This window comes from Geotrypetes seraphini, chromosome 1, assembly GCF_902459505.1.
Source record: "Geotrypetes seraphini chromosome 1, aGeoSer1.1, whole genome shotgun sequence".
Lineage (NCBI taxonomy): Eukaryota > Metazoa > Chordata > Amphibia > Gymnophiona > Dermophiidae > Geotrypetes > Geotrypetes seraphini.
This window is the reverse complement of record NC_047084.1, coordinates 428,454,078-428,466,503: the sequence shown is the minus strand read 5'-3', so window position 1 is coordinate 428,466,503 and position 12,426 is coordinate 428,454,078.

The following is a 12,426-nucleotide window of genomic DNA, read 5'->3' as shown; positions in this document are numbered from 1 at the left end:
GTAGGGATCCCGCGGGTTCCCCCTTTGGGTCGTGGGAATCCCGTGGGGACGCCCCTCGTGGTCTCGGGGATCCCGCGGGGTTGGAGGCAGCTCGAGCTGAGAGGCTCATCTTCTTTTTTTCCTTCCTGCAGCACGCCACGCGTAACTGACCCAGAAGTCTTCCTCCGACGTTAGAGGAAAGGCTACACGTCAGTCACGTGCAGGGCCGAATGTGGACACTGCTAAGCTCTGCGACTTGCTGACCTGCACAGCTTTTGTCTTTTAACGTAGCAGTTTGAAAGTTCTGGCAGCAGGTAAAAAGGGCAGGGACTGGGAGTAGAACCCTGAACCCCTCCCCCCAATAGAATGCATCAATCGGAGTAGCATGTGATGCGATGGGAGGTTCTTTGTGAAAGAAACCTCATGAATAGCCGTCTGCCGTGCAGGTTTTTAATGTCACTTCCTTCACGGAGTCGGCTGCTGTTACTACTAGAAAAGGGGGCATAGACATTGAGAGAGCCTTCAAATGAATATTTTCTGATTTCACAAGGCTTGGACATAGGGGCCTAACTACAACTCAGCGAACCTGGCTAATTGCCCAGGGCTGCCTAACTTAGAAACTGCATTGAGTGGACAGAGTTTTATGCTCGAGGAGAAAGCAAAGTGCTAGTAAAGAGAAGGAGCGCTCTGCCTCCTCAAATCTATCTCTCTGCTCTCTCCTTCAGTATGAAACTCCGCCCACTTAATGCTGCTCCATATGGGGTTGGGTAGAATTTCTATACATCAAGAACCAAAGAAATAAGTTACTGATAGCTGTGCTGTGCATTGATTGCACAGTTTTAGAATATGGTCTGACCCAGAAAAAGTTTTTGAAGTTTCATCTTTGGTGATCCCAAGTTTCGCTGCATGTGACTGACGTGAAGCTTCCCTCAGACGATGGGGGAAGACTTCCAGGTCAGCTACATATGGCATGCTGCAGGCAGGAAAAGAAGACGAGCCTCTCTGCTCGAGCTGCCTCCAATCCCTGCTGTTATCTGGACTCGAATGTGGGAGGCCAGCACGGGACAGAGAAGGGAGGGGTTGAAGAGGGAGTGCGTTTTTGGACACAGAAGGCATTAACTTGGGAGAAAGGAAGGGAGGGAAAGAGATGCTGAGGTGGGGGAGGGAATAGAAAGGGAGAATTGGGCGTGGGTGTATTAGTGAGAGGGAAAGAGATGGTCGTGTACACAAGGAATGGAAGAAAGAGGAGAATTTTTGGTCATAGGGAGGGAATGAGGTACAGATGAAAGGGAAGAGAAAGATGAGAGGGAGAAATGTGGTAGAAAGGGAACAGTGGGACAGATTGAAAGGGATGCAAGAGGGAGGAATGTTGGACATAGTGGTGAAGGGAATGGAGGGAGAGATGTGGCATGGTGCTGGAGAGGGGTGATAGAACAGAAGGAGAAATGTCAGGCATGGGGCTGGTGGGCAGGGGCGAAAGATGAGAAAGGGTTAAATGCTGGACCATGGTAGGAGGAACCAATGAATTTACAGAAGAATTTACAGAAGATGGGATAGCGTGAAAAAAAAAAACTGGGACCAACTTGATGGAAAAATAAGTTTCCAGACAACAAAGGTAAAAACGGAATTTATTGACTAAAATATATTAGCTTTGGGAAATGTATATAGCAGATGTCTTTGTATTGTGTTCAGAAGAAAAGGAAATGCATTTCTGGTTTTATTTCTACAGTGTTGAAGTAATTGCTGGCCCTTGCTGTGGCTGGGGATCCCCAAGCTCCGCCAGCAGAGGACCTCCTCTAGAGACGGCCAGAACTCCCCTCCACCAAGCGTAGCAGTCGCTGGCAGCATCCATGAGCCACTGAGGTGCCAGCATCTGTGACTCAGACACTACTGCTGCCTACCAATCTTGGCAAAAGGGACCCCCGGCTAACTGCAGAGGAAGTCCTCAGCTGACAGCTTGAGGGTCCTCATCAGCTGAGTATTTATATTTTATATTTACATTAGAGGCTCTGGTAGAAACCCATTTACAAAGTATGTATTCTTCCCAATTAACATTTCCAAATTAATAAAGTGTCTTTGCTTATAGGTAAATGAGTCTCTACCAAAGCCTTTAATTCAGTAGTATAATTAAATGAAATAACTACTTCTGAAGCTTGTAGGGATGGGTGGGGATGGATTTGATTCCAGCGGGGATGGTTGGGGACGGATTTGATTCCAACAGGGATGGGTGGGGGCGGGTTTGATTCTTCCGTGCACAGATTTGATTTCTGTCCCCGCGCAACTCTCTAATGTGCATGTTTGAGTGTGTATGTATTCCCTGGAACGGTGTGACTGCATTGGGTTCTGAGAGAAAATGTTTGGCAGTTGAGAGTTGCTGAGAGCTGGCTGTTGTTGAGGGAGGATGCTTGTGAGATTTGTAAGTCCTCAGCACTGAATGATGACTGTTTTAAGGAAAAATTGAGCTCAGGTTAGTTATAGAAACAAGTGGATTTGATCACTGAAGGAAGCCCTTATAGGAGTGATCTATTAAAGTAATTTTATTGGTGTTTAAAGATAATTTTATGAATGTCTGAGAAAACAGATTACTAAGAACAAAGGAATTAAAAGTGACTTTTGGTTAAGAGAAGTTGCTTAGATATTGTCTTGAAGGGAAAGCCTGGATACATTTATTTTAAAATAATATTTTAAAGGTTTAAAGGAAGCTTTAAGATTTATAATTATTTTGAGTGAGATCTTGGCTCAGAATGATTTCTAAACCACAAATACTGTTTAGAAGACAGGATTTAAAGTAAATTATCCTTGTAATTGGCTTAAAAAGGTTTTGTTAGGGTCACAGCACAGTAGAACTTTGCAGTCCTTTGCATTGAGTTGTGCTGCTGAGAATTCTAAGCCCAGTAAATCACTTTTAAACCCATTGGAAAACATGTCTGGATTAAATAAGATGATGTTTAGGGCTTCTGATAGATTATAGTGAAATCTTGGACTAAAGTTATTCAATGTGGTGGTTTCTATCTTGTAGAGGAGAATAGTTTCATAGATAGAGAAGTGAATAAAGGTTGTTAGTGTCACACTTGAATACTAGGATTAGTTAGGGAAATCCTATTAATTAAATTAATTTTACTGGGAATAATTAGTATACATTAGGGAGCAGCTGAAGAAGTATATACAAAGAATACACCACGCAGGAAGATAAGGTTATTGGTTTATTTAAGTTAGGCAGTAGGTACAGCAAGCTTCGGTGGCTCCAGTTCCAGATTCCGATAGCAAGCTCCAATATTTCCAGTTTCAGATCCAGTTCCAGTGCCAGTTCCAGTATTGAGCTCCTCCTACGCAAGAAAACGGCGGCGGGCCTAAAGAAAAGGTTTTATTTAACTTTTCTTTTATAGTGTGCACACTATTATTATTTTGGACATTTTACACAAGTTTGGGAAATTGAAAGAACACTTACAGAAAATGGTCTAGTTATTTGAGTCAATAACCTGGAAGAGAAAACAGATATTAGTGGATAAAGGTATTATCTTTAAGCACATTAAAGATTGGTGTTACGAAATTTAAGAAAACACTTACTGAGTTGCCTGAGTACTCTTAGTGACCTGAAAAGAAAAGAAATTGACAAGGGAACATTTAATAAGCACTTTATATTTATTCTGGTATTTATGTGATTTTATTATGTATGCACTTTAGTGGATGAAAAGTCTTTTTAATTGAAACTGATTATTTATGCTTTTTACGTACTTTAAGAAATTGACTGTTTGAGTCTCTGGACTACTCACTTCTCCAAAGCATTAACTCCTCCAAATCCAAACAAAATTTGGTAATATATTTTTATTTGTGGACACAAGACCCACTGCGAGTATAGGGGAAATCCGACCTTCCACTCGAACCCGTGATAGCAGCAGTCTTTGTTGTTGTTGCCAGTTAGTGTAAGAATGATCCCTAGCATGCGTGGTGGTGAAACAGTCGCCACCCAACATCTATAAATTGTGGGTGATTTTTAAAACTTCGCCCCACCCACAAATTGGTGACCTCTGAATTTTACGTCCACCCATACAAGCTTGAGCCACAAGGTGCCATAAGGAAAAGAAAAGGACAATAGTTCCTTAATGTTAGGGTTACCAGATTTTTTGTCCGGAGAAACCTGGACACATGGGCCCACCCTGTCCCATCCCTAGTCACACCTTGTTCCACCTCCACCTCCAGCCCTGCCCTGCCCCATCCTTATCTTTGTTTTTTGACCTCTGAGCATGAACGGATATGTGTGACAGCATCCATGCATGCTCAGAGGCCCTCCAGACACAGCTGGGAGGTCAGGGCCTTCCAAAACCCAGATAAACTACCAGGTTTTGGAAAGTCCGTCTGGGCACCCAGACAGTCCTCTAAAAACCCTACTTAATGTGAATTTTATCAGATGAAATAATAGCAAGCCTTCCTCTGCCTTTCCTTATGGAAAACCTAATGGGAATAACTGGATGAGGCAAGAAGGATTAGGAAAGGCTGCTTTGTGGATAGGAGACCATATTCTAGACCAGGGGTCTCCAAAGTCCCTCCTCGAGGGCCGAATCCAGTCAGGTTTTCGGGATTTCCCCAATGAATATGCATGAGATCTATGTGCATGTACTGCTTTCAATGCATATCCATTGGGGAAATCCCGAAAACCTGACTGGATTCGGCCCTCGAGGAGGGACTTTGGAGACCCCTGTTCTAGACCTTTGTTCCTGTATTTTTCCAGTCCCCTATTACCTGATGATTGGCAATTAATGCTGCTATTTGTGAACACTTTAGGTCTTTTGCTGTAAGTCCCTTCAGCTTCTGAGTAATAGAGAGTTCAGTCTGAAATGTTGTAATAGGTGAGCATGCTCAAATTTATATAGTGTGAAGGTATGAAGGAAAAAGCCTCAAATGTTACTGAGACTATTTGTATGTCTCTCTGTAACTATAAAGACTAAACTTTAAAACTGCTTCAAAACATCCATTGTAGGCATAAAAAAAACTTTCCACCCTCCATGTATTTTTAAACTTTGTTTTAATCCAACACCTACTTAGTATGTCATATACTCAACTGAGCTGCTATGGATCCATAGAGAGACCTGTGCAGCCACTCGACCCACCTTCACCTGGGACAACACTATCCTCATACCCAAAAACCAAGTATGCAGTCTAGGCATAATCCTAGATGCCAACCTCACGTTTTCGGCACAGATCTCCAGGGTGGTATCCTCATCCTACTATCACTTACACCAAATAAAGCATCTTCGGCAATATTTCTCCGATGCAGACTTCACCCAACTACTTTACATATTTGTGCTCTCTCACCTGGCTGCTGTAATATTCTGTACGCCGGTCTCCCTTTATAGGACCAACACCGACTACAAAGAGTCCAGAATGCTGCAGTCAGACTATTGAAAAACCTCAGTCCTTTCGATCCCGTTACCCCTGCTCTGAACAAAGTACAGTAGCTACCCATAGGCATATGGGCCATCTTCAAACAATTGACCATTGCCTTTAAACACTTTTACAACATGGTTCCCCACTATATAGCTGAAAAACTCCCCATCTATCACTCAATCAGATCACTCAGATCGCAACAGGAATGCCGATTAAGCATCCCACCAGCTCCAACTTGAAACTGCCCAGAGATCCTCTCTCACATTATGACAAAACTGTGGAACCAGCTTCCCCCAGACATTTGAGCTATATATAGCCTGCTACCCTTCCAGAAAGCGATAAAAGCCACATTGTTCTCAAACAAATGCATACCTGCCTTGAGACACTAATGACCAGGCTTTAACAGAATACAACCAAAACTGGATAGCAGCAAAAAAACCATGCTGCTCCCGAACTCCCTGCATACCTGCCTTGGAACCCTAATGACTAAGCTTTAATAATAGGCAACTAAAACTGATCACTAAGCCACGTTACCAACTATGGGACACTGTTCTCTACAGGTACCTTCCCAACAGCACAAGGTCCCACCAACTGCATGTCTCCAACTTGGGCGAGAATACACCGCTGTCTACTTAATCCTTGTCTCAAATATGGGGAGACAGTACTCTAACTAAATGCCTCCAATTCACTATGATGGAATCTCTGCTTGTCTAGATTGAGTACATGTCGAGTACAGCACCTTGTGCCGCCAATATATTATGAATAAGCTGCTATATCCCTTACCTATATCTCTAGTAAAACCCTTACACCTAAGCCAGTATAATGTGAATGTACCCTTATTTATATACTCAGGCTCAGGGGCTCAGGGGAGATATGATAGAGACCTTCAAGATCATGAGGGGCATAGAGAGGGTGGATAGGGACAGATTCTTCAGACTGAAGGGGACAGCAAATACGAGGGGGCATTCTGAGAAACTGAAGGGAGACAGGTTCAGAACAAATGCAAGGAAGTTTTTTTTCACCCAAAGGGTCGTGGACACTTGGAATGCGCTACCGGAGGAAGTGATCAGGCAGAGTACGGTACAGGGATTGGACGGATTCCTGAAGGATAAAGGGATCATGGGATACTGAGGGAGGAGCTGGGATATAACACAAGTATAGAAAGCTAACCAGGTAATGAGTATAGAAACCAAACCAGGTCGTGCATGTGTAAGACCGGAGGGTTAGGATTTCGATAGGAAGACAGGACTTAAATGAGAAACCAAGGTGGCAAGGGAGCCCTTCTGGTGATACAGACAGGTCGTGACCTGTTTGGGCCGCCGCGGGAGCGGACTGCTGGGCAGGATGGACCTATGGTCTGACCCGGCGGAGGCACTGCTTATGTTCTTATGTTATGTACTTTAGTCCTATGGCAGGGGTAGGCAATTCTGGTCCTCGAGAGCTGGAGCCAGGTCAGGTTTTCAGGATATCCACAATAAATATGCATGAGATAGATTTGCATCTCAAGGAGGCAGTGCTTGCAGATCCATCTCATACATATTCATTGTGGATATCCTGAAAACCTGACCTGGCTCCGGTTCTCGAGGACCGGAATTGCCTACCCCTGACCTATGGAAATATGAATGTACCCCTATTTGTATGCCTTGAAAACATTGTGAATGTATTGCTGTAACCCATTCTGGGCTTCTGGGGAGGACGGGCTAAAAATCTAAATAAATAAACTGGTGTAGTGAATCCAATTAAGTAAATATATAATGCTTATGCTTGCTTATCTGTACTTTCAAAAGCCAATTCAAGATCCCCTGATAGTGGCCATCGTTTCGCAGCAATTACAGCCACTGCATCAGGTCTGATAGGATCATCAGGCAAAGCGTTGCTCTCTCTGCTAATTCTCTACATCTTAATTCATCAATTCCTGCATGTTAATTGGATTCACTACACTACAGTTGAGTATATGACACAATAAGTGGATGTTATGGGATTAATGAAAAGTTTAAAAATGAATATAGGATGGAAGGTTTTTTAATGTTTATGATGGCTGTTTCGAAGCAGAGTTTTAAAGCTCGGACTTCATAGTTACAGAGATATACTCTCAAAAACGTCCGCGGTCTTTTCCTTCATATCATTACACTGTGTATAAATTTGAGTGTGTTGACTCACGGTGAGACCTTTTTGTGATATTTGCTGGAGTTCAGTTTGTTTAGTGGTCATATTTTGTTATATACGCCAGTCCCTCTATATTTATTTCACTGTATTTTTGTTTTGCACAACCTAGACCAAAGGCCCCCTAGTACAGTGACATAGTAAGAGAGGGGCAGGGGGGATGGTCCTCCCTGGGCGCCGTCTTGGTGAGGGCACAAGCATCTGCCCTCCTCTCTTTTCGCCTGCTCCTTCCCCGCCCTCCCTACTGCTGCATATGTGTGCTTCTTCCCTTCCTCCATACCTCTGTAACATTCCTGGTGTGATCAGCAGCCCCTCAATATGCTGTTGCGCCAGCATCAGTTCTTCCTCTGATGTCACTTCCTGGACCTGAACCTAGGAAGTGACATCAAAGGAAGACTTGATGCTGGTGTGACAGCAAGTTGGGGGCTGTTCGCGCCAGGATATTTATAGAGGTACGGGGAAGGGAAGTGGTGTGCGTGCAGCAGGAGGGGGCGGGGAAGGAGCATGTGGAGGTGTGGGGCAGAGAAGAGGGTGTTGGAGGTGTGCCATCACCCCAGGTGCCTCTCACCCTTGCTATGCAACTACCCTGGTATTCCCAGCCCTGGCTATGATACTCACATATAAGGACCTACATGTTGTTATCCCGCCCCCTTGTTTTTTTCCCTAACCTTTTTCCTAAAATTACATTGGGCTAGATTCACGAACCTGCCCAATTGGGACCGACCTATGCCCGATCTGGGCAGGTCCAATGGATTCTTCAAAATCCAATGTGCAGATGGGGGCGATCAGAGGAACCCAGCAAAACCTTTCACTTCCTACTATTCGCCAGATAGTCTACACTACAGTATGATACTACCCACAAATCTGTTTTCTCAGTTGTGGCACCCATGCTATGGAATTCCCTTCCTACCAATCTCAGACAGGAAAGCTGTGCTTTTAAATTTAAATCAAGCCTTAAGACTTTTTATTTATTTAAAGATGCTTTCGAGGTTTAAGAAGTGATATTCTTCTTAGCATTTTAGGAACTTCTTTTATTTAAAAAAAAAAATAATAATAATAATAAAATAAAATAAAATACTTATTGACCCTTTCCCTTCATTGTTCTTCCCTTTTTCTAATATAGTAAATTGTAACTTTTCAACCTTCTTACCTTTTGTATCTAGTATTGTCTTTCTGTTCTTTGTATTAGTGTCTGTTTTTATTTCCTTTTATATATCTGTTAATTTATATGTAAACCACTTAGATTCCCTATTATTAAACTGCGCTATCAGTTTTTAATGTGGGGAGCCCCGCTGAATGCCCTGCGCTGCTCCCGACGCTCATAGAGTTCCTATGAGCATCGGGAGCAGCGTGAGGCATTCAGTGCGGCTCCCGGTGCTAAAAACTGCTAGCACAGTTTAATAAAAGGAGGCCTTAGCCTTTATCAAATTGAAATAAACTTGAAACTTGATTTAGGAGAAAATTCTATAAATTGGGCCAAAATTTAGGCACTAAAAACATTGGTGCTCAGCTAGTATTCTATAAATGCACCCAACCTTTATAGAATATTGGCGTAGCATGCAGATTGTACCTAACTTTAGGTGCCAGACTTGAAACAGGTATAAGTCCAACGCCCACAGTTAGGCATGAATTGGCCAAATTTTTCAGAATGCCCATGACCTGCCCACAGTCATGCTCCCTTTTTTTTTTTTTCCAAAACATTTTATTGAACGACAAAATACAAACCAAGAAAACAGCTGATACAACATTTTCAGAATACAAATACAGAGCACAAAACAACAAACCACCAGAACAAGTGGAGACAGTCAGAGTCCGGGTTGGGTTCTTATACATGGACTCGGCCAAGCCCCATCCTACAGTAAAAGCCCCCCCCCCCGCTCCCCCCATCCTACCCTTAACCCACTGGCATTCCGAGTAGTACCGGCTTCCACAGTCGGTTGAGTACTTGGCTTTTAATCAGAGGGGGTAAAGTATCCAAATAAAGATGCCCAAACGGACAAAAAAAGCTTACTACGACGAGCTGACAAAGATTCCTAGAGCATTAAAAGATGGAATTTGTTGCGCCAATGCCAAATGGTGGGTGGGGAGTCCTGGCGCCAATGATTTTGAATACATTTTTTACCTACTATATAGCCCTTGCGGATAAGTAAAGAATCAACGGCAGAGAGCCCACCCAGAAAACCTGGAGCTAAAAAGAGGATCCCCTCAACCTGAGAAGGAAGGGTATAACCCACCAGGGTCTGTAAGTAACAACGGACCTCCAACCAAAAGGCATCAATAACTGGACAAGACCACTCCCTTTTTGATAGTGTGTGAGAAAAGCCAGGCACCAAGTTATAGAATTCTAGACATGGGAGATCTACGTGCAGCTTCAATTAGGTGCCAATTAATAATAATAATAACAGCTTATATACCGCAGGACCGTGAAGTTCTATGCGGTTTACAAAGATTAAAAGATGGTACAAGTTGAAAGATAGAGGTGAAAGATAGAGGTTAACAATTCAAGGGAATCGGTATTGAAGAGAAAGAATTGTACGGTTCAGTTGTCTAGATACATCAGGAACAGATATGTGGTACCTATTACCTCATTAGGTTGCATGTGGATCTCGGTTCTGCAAGCAAATTCTGGCACCTAATGCTGGGTACTATTTATATAATCCAGGGATTACTGCAACTAAATTTAAACACACGGTAACCTCCCCCCACCCCCTTTTATAAAATACGCAAGAGGTTTTTAGCTCCAGCCGGCGCACTGAATGCTTTGTGCTGCTCTAACAGTCATAGAGTTCCTCTGAGCATTGGAGCAGTGCAGGCCATTCAGCGGCCGGCTGGCGCTAATCTCTTGTGCGATTTTATAAAAGGGGGTTAATTTGGGCATCTTAGTTCATCAATTTCTGCATGTTAAGTCAATTTAGAATGCATTAAAAAGTTGTTTGTTAAAATGAATGTGTGAAACTATCAAAAAAGAACCCAAAATGAAAAAGAGAAAAGAAAAACTAACCACAATTTCTTGCCTCTGCACATTTCTACTGATCAATATAAATTCTGCCCTAATACTTCTATTTTTCTCTCAAAGAATCATGCAAAATCATCACAAATGAGATTAGACAAATCAGAGTTTGTGAAATAACAGGGTGTTCTTATTAGGTTTTCAACTATTTTAAATATTTTCCTTTATTTGGTCTGTAAGTGGCCTAAACCAATTCCTTCCAACAAAGGTTTGCTTCGCCTCTGGTACCATATGTGGATTTGGCAATCTGCTCCCTACACTAAATCTTATAATCATTTCTTTCCTTCATTTATGTCCTGACAGGTCTGCTATTTCATCAAGTGAAGACTGCCATGAAAGCAAGGGGTTTTCTTAAAGAGATCTAACAGATAGATTTTCAAAGGCACCACTTTTGGTACCTGAACTGACAGGTCCAGTGACTAATTTTCAAAGCTGTAAGTAAGCTGCCTGCAAATTGTTAATCAGTCATTGGCTGTCACATGCACCAAGTTTTCAGAAAATATTCTAATTTAGTGGGTGATCCTGATCAGTGCATGTAATTGGAACCTCACTGTTGAATCTGACAATCATATGACAGGGTGCAATCATTATAACAAAAGTAAAATTGATAAGGTACACGCCATCACTAAAAATAATAGGTGTCACACAACTTGATTCTCTTTCAACCTACTCACACACATCTATATAAATAGATGTTCATATAGTTTATTTTGGGGTCCTTTTATTAAGGCACACTAATTGCTAAGGTGTCCATAGAATATAATGGATGCCTCAGCATTTAGTGCGTGCTAAATCGGTTAGCGCGCCTTAATAAAAGGTCCCCTTTATTTAAGTTTCCAAGTTTATTTAAAATTTGTCAATCCGCTTTTCAGAAATTCTAAGCAATATGCATTGTTTTGATGTATTTCAACTTGGTACAAGGCAGTGAGTATAGGAAAGCAGATCTGTGGATACTCCCCTAGGGCATGAAAACAGCTTTGATAGAACATCTTATCTATGGAAGGACAATTGAGGAAACCTCCCACTGTCTTTCTAATGGCATTTTAAGTAGCTGTTCAAATTAGCAGCTTTAGGAGCATCCTCCATCTGTTTTGCCTACCCTGCTGCCTACAAAGGATAAACCTGAGACTGTGGATTAAAGATTGCACACTGAAAAGAAAAATATCTACCAAAGAATCCAACATGAACAGAATGCTTTATACATTCTCTATATGGTGGAAATCCAATTGATTTAAAGAAAAGGGCACTGGCACCACAACCGGCTCTTACAGGAACCTGTGCAAGGGAAGTGGGATTGGATTTGATATACTACCGTTCTGTAGTTACAGACAAAGAGGGGCATTTTCGATAGGCCGTCTAAGTCTTAGTTTGAACATTTTGGGCAAGATGTCCAGAAATCCAGTAGAAAAAATGTCCATTCTCAAAACAGCAAGACACCTTTTTTTTTTTAAATGATCTATGTAGAAGTTAGTCCTTAGCACGTCTATCTTTTTTGGCCATTCTCGAATATAAATATATCTGCATGAAAATCGCACAAAAGAAAGTTTTCAGTCCTCAAAGCAGGCATCTATCTAATTTTCAATGGGTACCTGTAGCCCCACATGCCAAAACTTAAGAAAAAGGCAAAACAAGATTTTTTTTTTTTTAGGAACATCTCCTGTCCCCTTGCTGTTGGTGTGACTTTCCTGCTACTTTTAATTCACTGGGCTGTTGATGCTTTCTCCCCTCTTGCTGCCTTCATGCCCCTCTTCTATTGACCTAGGTGGTTCATGCCATCCTTTTTTCCTGTGTTGCTCTATGACATGTAACATAGTAAGATACTAAATGATTGCAGATAAAGACGCAAATGGTCCATCCAGTCTGCCTAATCATATACGCTCTATCTATAT